The sequence below is a fragment of the Micropterus dolomieu genome, linkage group LG20 (genome assembly GCF_021292245.1).
Source record: "Micropterus dolomieu isolate WLL.071019.BEF.003 ecotype Adirondacks linkage group LG20, ASM2129224v1, whole genome shotgun sequence".
Classification (NCBI taxonomy): Eukaryota; Metazoa; Chordata; class Actinopteri; order Centrarchiformes; family Centrarchidae; genus Micropterus; species Micropterus dolomieu.
The window spans coordinates 23,777,214-23,787,647 of NC_060169.1; the positions used below are offsets into that span (position 1 = coordinate 23,777,214).

Consider the following 10,434-nt stretch of genomic DNA (forward strand, 5'->3'; position numbering starts at 1 on the left):
CATCCTCATGAACTGGCGCTAAAGTCAAAAGGGAGGCCTGAAAAGTGTTACGCAAACACACACGAAAAGGGACGTTTGATTTATTTCTCTCTTCCCATTATGCGGATAGTTGAAGAACCAGTACACAAGTAACGCGACGATTAATGATAATCTGATTACAGTAATGCCATACTTTGTAACACGTTACCACCAACATTGTTTATATTAGATGCTTCAATACCCTGTTTGTGATGACACCAGTTGTATGTTCAAGTATTGAGTTGATTTAAAATGCAATACAAACATACACACCTGCTACACTCCATGTCATCTGGCCAGACTACTCCAAATACCTCCATGATTTTGTGGCACTCGTCCTTCGCCCGCTGACAGAGGGATCGACATGGCATGGACACCTGGCCGTACACAGTGCACACCGGGGCATACAGGGCACACAGGAACATCCTCAGGTCAGGGCTGCACACTAGGTTTACCATAGGATGAAAAGGCTGTGGAGAAAGGAAATGGGGAGTTATGAATTTATTTTGAACCTGCCATAAAGCTCTATGACATGACCTGACCTGAATGCACTGGCTTGTGCAATATAGCGTATCATAATCATACTGTGGTCTCAAAAGTCTCTTCTGAACACCCACACATTTCATCTTTCTAGTGTTATATCACAAAATGAGTAAAGCAGCTCGACAGTGTCATTAAATCTGTCATGCATGTGGGAAGGAGTGTGCATGATGTTAACACACACACACACACACACACACACACACACACACACACGAAAAAGTTAACTGCTATCAGTGGCACATCTGAGAAAGCTCATATTTAACCTGAAATAGCCATCAAACAGGATAGAAGGAGTGCCAGAGGGAGGACAAATGTGTCCATACTCCTCTGCTGCAACTTATGCTACTAAGTATTCCATCAATATTTAGAAGCTCATGAAATATGTATAACAGCAATCATATTACCCAAAATCCCTTTGAAGTAGGGGACAGCAAAGACAGATCTTCTGAAGGTTGAACTAGAGCCATGTCAATACACTGAGCAAACAAACAGCAGGCTATCCACAGACAACAGTTGGGCTTGTGACCTTCAGGCTGCTAGTTCAAATAATAATTGGAAAAAGTGATGTGAGTGATGGAAAGGACAAAAAGCACCCTTAGTGAACCCTTCAACAACTATTGAAGTGCAGATAATGTTTGAGCTCCTTTTTTCTATATAAAAACACAGAGGCAACAATCAATGGCCAGTGGTCACTCGAGCAGTGTGGCCAGTAGTGTAACCCCTCTTTCTGTTGGTGACATTTAGGTAGTGGATAATTGTGCTCATGCCAGGTGAATCAATTTGTAATAATTATTATTTATTTATTTTTTTTACAAACTGCTGTTCCAAATAAACTAAATTAGGTCCTTAATACTGAAAAAGCACAGCACAACATATTTAATTATGCCCTAAATTTTAGGAAGGTGTACACAGTACAACAGTTTGAGTGTCTCACAGTTCTCTCTCTGTTCTCTGTCTCTGTTTGTGAGCTGCGTGTGAAAAGAGAAACGTTGCTAGCGAAATGTTTTGAAGTAAAAAATAAATAAATTATAATAATAATTTACAGTATTATAAGTGAAAGACTCACATCTTAAACAAACAAACATTTGAGTCAACATATTTCACTGATGTGCTCATACATCAGCAACTGCCAGCAACATTAATTTATATGCACTGTGCGCTGCGAGGGTGCAAAGTGACCTGCATCTATTCAGCTATTCATATATAGCATATCATCTGGCTGCACTAATGGCGAGTTTTCAATGCAGCTTTTACAAGATAAAAGAGAAATCAGAGCAGAACCATGATAGTGATTATTGGAGACTACACACAAGATCGCATACAATATTGCACTGTGTGTGTGTTTGTGTGTATGTACGTACATTTGACACAAAACAGTGCACTTACATTGATTGCTTGCTACGAAAGCTACAGTATATGCTTATGGACCGTATGAGTGTATTTGTGCAACTACCCATGCATCAATGAACATGTGTGTGCTTTATGCATGTTTCTGTGTGGACTCGGGCCTTGCGAGTATGTTTTGATCGTTCTCAATTGCTGTGGTCTAGATCTGCACATTGCAGAGACGTTCCACCGGTAAATGGGTGCAGTGGTGCATGAGCTGCGTGACATAGTTTTGAGTATTACACAGAAACACATGTGAGCCCACACACACACACACACACACACACACACAAACCCCTCAGCTTCATTCAATAATTCACACATTTTACAACGCATGCATTTTATTCCTAGTTTATGAACACGCAAGCTTTTCACTGTGCAGGGACAGAGAAAGACAGGAACCACATGGGCTTCCACTGCGGGCTAATCTCAATGAGTAGATAAGCAATTAAATATATTATGTGTAAACGGAATAGTAAATGAGTAATGAGCTATGTGCTGTATTCCTAAAATAACTTAACTGTTTAATAACTTCATTCAACATTCACCTCTTAATGAAAATGAGGAGAGTTCGTTATAGCGTAATCTCTGAGCACATTTCACAGTATTGGCAGTTTTATTAGAGAAGATGATACATAGCAGTTATTCAGTGTGCCCTGCAAATGAACCACAACATTCTGAATACATAATTATGTTTGGCTGTTAAATACTGAAACACAAGCACTGAGATGCCTTAGTAGTAGCCAACTGTACAGGACTGTGCCTGATTATAGGACTGATCTGAATCAAATCTGATCATCCTAAGAAAAGGGGAAGGGCTGAGGTAAGGCCAAGCTACAATGCTAACAAATCTATCAAACATGTTTCATATTTATGTGTTGGGATCTAGAATTCAGTGAAGAGTGGAAAACACAAGAAGCCAATGAAATCCCCGATTTATTAATAGTACTAACACAAACCAGTTAAAATCCTGAGAATTTTGATGCCTAGCTACCAGCACTATCTTATAATTACTATAATAATATAGCTCAATGCAAGCGCTCAGTGAGGAGCCCACAGTGACAGTGCATCTGTAGTCTCAGCTTGCACAAATCTAGTTATTGTCTTTTTGTTTCTTTGAGTGCATATTAATACGTGTTACACAAACTCAGTGGTTCCTTTCTTAGGCACACCTGGAAAGTCTAATGCAATCCAACACCACTGTCCAGGTCAGTTATATGTGAAGATATCTGAGTTACATCTGTGTGAGAAATACTCCATCCTCGACTTAAGAGTGTAGTGTGAGCATGAGTATGATTGAGACAACAAAACAACACACACATCATTGAAATCTCTTATCAAGTGTCTGATGCAAACAATTTGGATCAATTTTGAAAAACTGATATGGGCATCACTCTGAAAAATGATCTCTCGTCCACCTCGTTCACTCATGCTGGTATGAGCCTAAGGCCACACTTAACAGAGCGGTAGCTGCTTTCTGCATGAGTGTGTCTCGGTGCCCAGCAGAATGGAGCCTTTCTTTATGTCTCCTCATACTAACTCTACAACGAATGTGTGTGTGACTCCCACTTTGTTTGTCCCCATTCTGCCCATTTCTCTTGTGCATGTGGGGTTACGAGCATTTGTGTGTGAGTGAGTGAGTGAGTGAGTGAGTGAGTGAGTGTGTGTGTCACTGCTCTTCTATTCTGTGTATGTATGTCCCAGTTATCGTGTTTTCCAGTGTGCAAGCATGCAAGGCTTGTGTGCGTGCACAAGTCAGGGCATGTGTGCAGATATCTGTGTGCAATTATTCTGACGGACAGGGCAATTGCCCCCCCCATCTCCTACCACAAAGAGAATATTGATATTAAGTGGCCTAACTGTGCCACCCAATGAGAAAGGGTGGGGGTGGGCAATCAGCTTTCCACAGAGGATGACTAGAGTGAATTGTCTGGCATTTTGTAGTTAGTTGTGATAGAAGAACAGGGAAAGGAAAGCAGAAAAGCACACTAAACCTAGCCTGAGGGTTCAGACTGCTACTAAAATATGAAGGAGGAGATATGGATGCGGAGAAGAGGATACAAGAGACAGAGGAAATGTAGTGCATCACCCACGTGCAACAGATCTGTCTTTCTCCCTGCTTGTTTTTCTTTCGTACCTTAAATGTCTTGTGGAAACACTTAATATATAGGAAACACTTAATATATAGGCAGACAATAAATATGTATTTCCTCTGTGTTTTGGAATGTCTTTAATTTTATCTCAATGAACATAAAACCAAGCAGGTCCACAGTGCACATATGGTGACGCTACAGTATACATGGGCTTAGCCATTATGGATGACCAAATGGAAACTCTATTAGTTGTTGTGTGTTTTACTGGAATAAAAACTCCTTAAAATGATGGCTGCAGTTCATCTGAGTTTGGCTTGCATAAATAATACAAATTTGCAAGGCACTGCCATGGATGAGCAAATTAATTTGCTGAGAAATATGTAATTCACCACATGCAAGCCCACAGTCATGGACCTCCACTTACCATCCATGAGTGAGTGAGTGACCACAAATTACAGACTGGTGATGATCAGTGAAAATGGCAACACAATGCAAAGGTGCATCTCACAACGTCGCCAACAAACTGACACCCACAGTTAACGGTTCCTAATGCTAATTGTGCATGGCTACAACTGTCCACAGCCCCTGAATAGAAATTCTGTTGAGTAAAAATGCCTTTAGGCTGCTGTTGGCTCTGCTGTCATTAAGCACAAGCCACTGTGGTGGACTACATTTACTCTGTAAGACTAAAACTAGGGTCAAAACTACAGTTTTAAAAAAAATGTAGCTGAACTAAACCTACATCATGCAAACCGCATGCTCCCAAAATGCCAACCATCATGCAATGCTCCAACTTGACGTCTCCCCCAGATAGCTTTAAAATGGTATGAATGGTGGCTTGACCTCAGCCATTTGGCAACTTTATGAGAACCATTTCACACAAATTCGTCATTCAGAAGTGCTCTTATTGCAGCACGTTGATTCAACTGCTGTGTAGGGAAACCTTATGCATCAAGTACACCATCCAAGTAGTATAATGTTTTTTTTCCCTATTATATTAAGTTATACCCTTATAATCAAACATATTACAATTGCTATTATTTTCACCTATTCTATACAATATTTAGAAACAAATCACCACATAATTTGCATTGTACATTTAAATTTTCGCATTAATAATGGGAACTCACGGATTGACAGGAAAACAACAAGAACTACTAGGCTGATGTTCACAACTTTGTAATATTAAAGAGCATAAAAGAGACATCCTGTGTATGTTCTCATTATAATAAGAATTTGTGTTGATCTGGGCATACATGAGGTGTAACTACCTACTAATAGTTATCCAGCTAAATATCAGACAGATGCCACTAATAGACTACACAATAATATACTGGTAGGTTAACAGACAATGCTGGATAAAAATCTAATTTAAAATCTAATAAAAGATTTGTGTGTGTGTGGTTTGAACAGGCAATTGTGAGTATTTGAAATGAGAAGAGGAATGAGAAGCAGGGTGGGTTTTTTGACATACAGGAAAATGAGAAAAAAAAGCCCCTGACTGGTCCACCTCTTGTTCAATGGAGGGATTAAGTTTCTTTCTTTTTACTCCCGCTCTCCAAAGAAACCCAAGGGAAGAGAGAGAAAGTAGTAGAAAAAAAACTTCAAGTAAAAAAACCAACAAAGAAAAACAAAGAAAGAGGGAGAGAAAGAAAGAGGCATAAGATTAACAGTCACGTAATGCAAGCAATTACGCTTTTGGGAAACCAGAGATAGCCTACCAATAACAGCTGTAAAGTTGTTGGCAAAAAGAACGCAGTGCACATAAAAAAGTACAGGGGGTGTTGCATGTGAAAACTTTTCTGAATGCTTTTCTGGTTAAATAAACTGTTTCCTCTCCAAGTGTCCTGTTTAGTGGTGTGTTGGCTGATTAAAACATAATAAATGGTGAAAATGCAACAGAGCACTGTTGTACAACACATAAACTGCAGTCATCAGCTAGCCGTATTAAGCTGGAAAAATGCTTTACTTGTTACACGTTAATAAAACATTTACACAAATAAGTGGTATCTATGCAATTTTCAAGTGTCTTCGTTAAATGGTTTGCAACTTACGACTTTAACAGTCAATAGATCTGCCCACAGTGTTATCAAAGTTGGCCTAACCACAAAATACATTGATGGCAGTGTTAACACCCTAAGAGTCTAACAGCTCCAACTAATAATAAAACTAAGTGCATTTTGTATTGCTCCACTCCTCCTTTTATTCCAGTTTTACTCTCCCTCCCTTCCTTCCTCCTTGCCTCTCCCCTTTCTTGGAGGTAAGAATAGGGTGAGGTTTCACTGATGTGGATCCAAAACAGGAAAACTTATATGGGATTTTGAGTATTCGTAATATCTTTGAGTAGTCTGTTCAGCCAGTGGGGTTTGTGTGTGTGTGTGTGTGTGCATGGTTTGGTGCTTAGAAGGGTTGTAGAAAATCCACTTAGCCAAGTCTGCAGAAACTCATACAAATTGTCAAGGGTATGAGGAAAAAGGGAGAAAAACTGGAGTGGAATTGGGAAAAGGGTGGTGGTTTCTTGGTGGATTAGGGAGTCAAATGGATCGGAAAGAGTGTTTAGAGTGTGAGAACCTGAGACGGGGACACATGCACACACATACACACACTTCCTGAAACTGTCACCAGCTTTGTGCTGGTCTAAGCCTCCAAAGAAACAGCTCCTGAATTGACAGAATTAAAAAAAACTATGTGTTCTGATGTTCAACATTTATCAAATATCAACAAATATCAAATGCACAACATCTTATCTGGTCTTGGATTTCCACATGTCGTGATGCCGTCTGTCGCCACCAAAGGGCTCATCAGTGATTTGACTTTTGTTGTTTTTGATTGTTAAGTACTCTTTAGGGAGCTTTCAGCCCTCACTCAAGATGCAGAGCTCCCTCAAATAGCACCCAGACCATCTAAACTGCTATAAACCTCAATGAAAATCAATATTCAAGGTTATAAGTATTTTTTTAAATTAAGGAAATCCCAGCCTGTATGTTTTGCTGATAAGTGTTTTCATGGGACATTTATGTGACTCTTGTCCATCAAGTAACACATGAGTAACCTCAGTCCCTTGAACCCGCATGTTAAACGTTGATCTTTTAATGCACTGATAGATGCAATGTACTATTTCCTGCACACCTTTCTGACAGATAAGGAGGAACTTATACGAGAAAGAAAAATCTGCCTTTTTGCTACTAAACCTTGGCAAAGATCCATCTGAACACACCCTCACAGGCTCTCTCGCTCTCTTTTTCTTCTTCTTGGGCCATCTCACCATACACACCATAGCTCACTCTAAAATCAGTCTTTGGGCCCTGAAGCCCAAATGCTGTCAGAGCACATCAGCTCTACCTTCACTAGCTAGCTACAATATAACATCCCGTCAACATTCCTTCTCCACAAGCTATTACAACTAAATCCTCGAATCGGCAGAAACTATAATAATATTCATTTTTGCCTCTCTACTGCAACTCGATCCCTCTATTTTTTCCTCCTTGCACTCAAACTATTAACTGCATCCTCCTTCATTGCATCTATACATTAGAGCCAATTACACTCGCTCTCTTTCTACAGCCTAAGAGAATGTGTATCGTTTCAGTTCACAATCATGTAACAATTACATGATCCCTCCATCTCCCTCTCCTTGCACCAGCTTACACCCTATTCTCTATTTTATACTCTAAAGCGTCCCACTATTTTCTTGCTGCTGCCTCACTCTTCTCCACTTTTACTGGTTGGATTTAATCTCTAGCAACATTTTCTACTCTCTCGCTGCATAATGTACACATGAAAATGTGTTCATAGAGAAATTCACACATACACACATAGACACACATACTCTCTCTCTTTCTGGCTATGTGCCTGCCTCTTCTCTCTTCTCACGCGCTTATGAGAGACAGGCTTTGGCCTTGAATAGATGCACTGAACAGACCACGATGCTCTCCTCCCTAATCTCTGAAAAGACAGTTAAGAAAGGGGCACCCTTCTCTCACACTCTCTCCCTCTTTCATTCAGTTGTTCGTTTATCCGTGTCCATCCATCGTTCAGTCGGGAGGACCGGACAAAGCCGTTAATGGCATTCCCCTTCACGTTCACATCCCCTCCTCCTCTCTTCTTTCTCCTGTATTCATCTCTCATTTTCCTTGCCTCCCATTTACTACTGGCAATTACGCTGACATGCACTTGTCCTCCTCCTCCTCCACATCTCCTTCTCTTCTTTCTCTTCCAACATCAGCATTCATTGACTTCCCCTACTTCTTTATCCCGTCATTTCATGTTTGACAAAAACTATTTAGCAACACCATCAACATATTCCGTCTCTCCACAGCCTTCATCCCTTGTTGTCTTTTCACTCACCCAACTTATATTATCTACTTAATATTTTTTGCAAATAATTCTTAATACAACCTATCAACATGCATTTTACATTTGTTTTCCCATTTGTTTTGTTTCTCAACACACTCAATCATGTCTTCAGACTTTCTGCTTTAGCCCCATTTCCTTTCATCACTTATCTGCTTATGAAGCCCTTCAATTTGAACCTTATTTCCCCCTGCATTATTGTCATTTTTGAGGAGTGCTTATTCGCAATATTTTTTTTTTATTTTATTATCTCAAACATGCAAACAGCCACGGTTTACTGTATTTCTAGCCTAACAGAGCCACACTAGATTTCTCACAAGCTCAGTTTCCCCAACGAGATTTAAATCTGGAAATACTCGGCCTGGTAACATATAGCAATTCATCCAATCAGGTGCAAGAACGGTAAATTGTAATTAGAATATAAATGTAAGTTAAGAAGAGACTGTCAATCATCTATCTCCATCATGCTGGTCTTTGCCCGACGACAATGAACAAAGCAAAAATTGTGGATTGACTGATATGATGGAACAACAACAATGTAAGCCTGTCTTGTCACTGGTGTGGGTGGAGAGACATTATATTCTTCAACTACACCATGTTTTTTCATGATTACACAGCTTTGACTACTAATATCACAGATTATACAGACTTTCTATTACTCTTCTCATCTTCCAAGACAAATGAGTATGAATCTCTCATTTCCTTCGTTTCCTTTTTATTACCAGCCCCTCCTCCTCCTCGGTTTAGTCCAGAACATGCACTCATCATCCAATTTTCCTCCCCTCCCCTGCCTGTCTGTCTCTCTCCATTCCTCCCCTTCTTTCTCTTCCTATTTATCTACCATGGCAACAGGTGATGTGAGGACTCTCACAGGGACAGGTCTCACTGAGGATAACAGGGCAAGGCACATGCGTGTGTGCAGACACACATGCACCCAAAAGCACAAAGACTGGCACAGACAAAGTGTGAAAGTGAGAGTAAAAGAAAACTGAGAGGCGTAAGAGAGAAGGTCAAATGAAATGATTGAGTTGTAGATGAGGAGCCAAAAGTGTGACAATGGAGCTGAATCAGATGGCACCCACACACGTCCGAACACCACCCCAGCTGCCTGTGCATATCCATCTGCTTACCACTTACATACACGCTGTGTTACTGTAAGACAAAAACCAGCTATTTCAAGCATTTGAGGTTAGTATTTTGTAAACCAATAACCTACAGAAACCAATAAATTTGAAATTATACATATATACTATCTTTTAAACCCATTATTCAGGTTCCTGGAGTATATCCTTTCTCAGATTGCAATTATACCACACATCTCAAGTTTGTTCGTAAACCCTTAACACCACCCCAACACCAGCTTTGACCATCGCTGGCCATTTCCTCCATTAACATGCTGTCTATTTAGTGTGCAGTACATCTCCTGTGTGTCTAACATTAAACCATAGCTCAGGAGGAAAAGGGAATGCAAACTGCTTCTTTTCCTGATGGTATATTTGACCTCTTTCATCTGTTACAAACAATTAATAATCACAGAAATCTGAACAATAACGATAATATAAAAGGAGCAGCTATATTGAGTGGATGATCAGTGTTTTGGAGACATGCTGTGTACAGTGTAGATCGAGGTGAAATGTGCATAAATCACTAATAGATTCTGGAAGTTGAGAGGGAGAGAAGGGTGACTTGACTAATTGGGTGATTCACAGAGTGAGTGGGATGCTGGAGTTGGGCCAGTGTTGGGAGGAATAGATAGGAAATAGATGTACATAAGTGTGCCACATGCAGTAGAGCAACTCACCACCTGGTAACAAGTGAACATATTCTTCCATTTTACCAAACTATGGAGAAATTGCTAAAAATTTGCACAGAATAAAATTATTTGCAGACCATGCAGGGTTGTCAGGAAAAGCAATATAAGCAACCTTATTTTCTAAAATCAAAACCAAACACAGTCTAACTGTTCTCTGTTGGCACTGACTTGAATTGTTAAAAAACCCACGTGACTGTATGCATAAATATGCAAGCTATTTTGGGTGGG

At 40.0% G+C, this 10,434-nt stretch overlaps 1 protein-coding gene across 4 annotated transcripts in view; it reads right to left on the reverse strand.

Moving 5' to 3' along the window:
- The window catches only part of LOC123958751 (frizzled-3-like), a 33,957-nt gene that overhangs the window by 12,919 nt on the left and 10,604 nt on the right, over nucleotides 1-10,434 (reverse strand). The window lies entirely within an intron of this gene.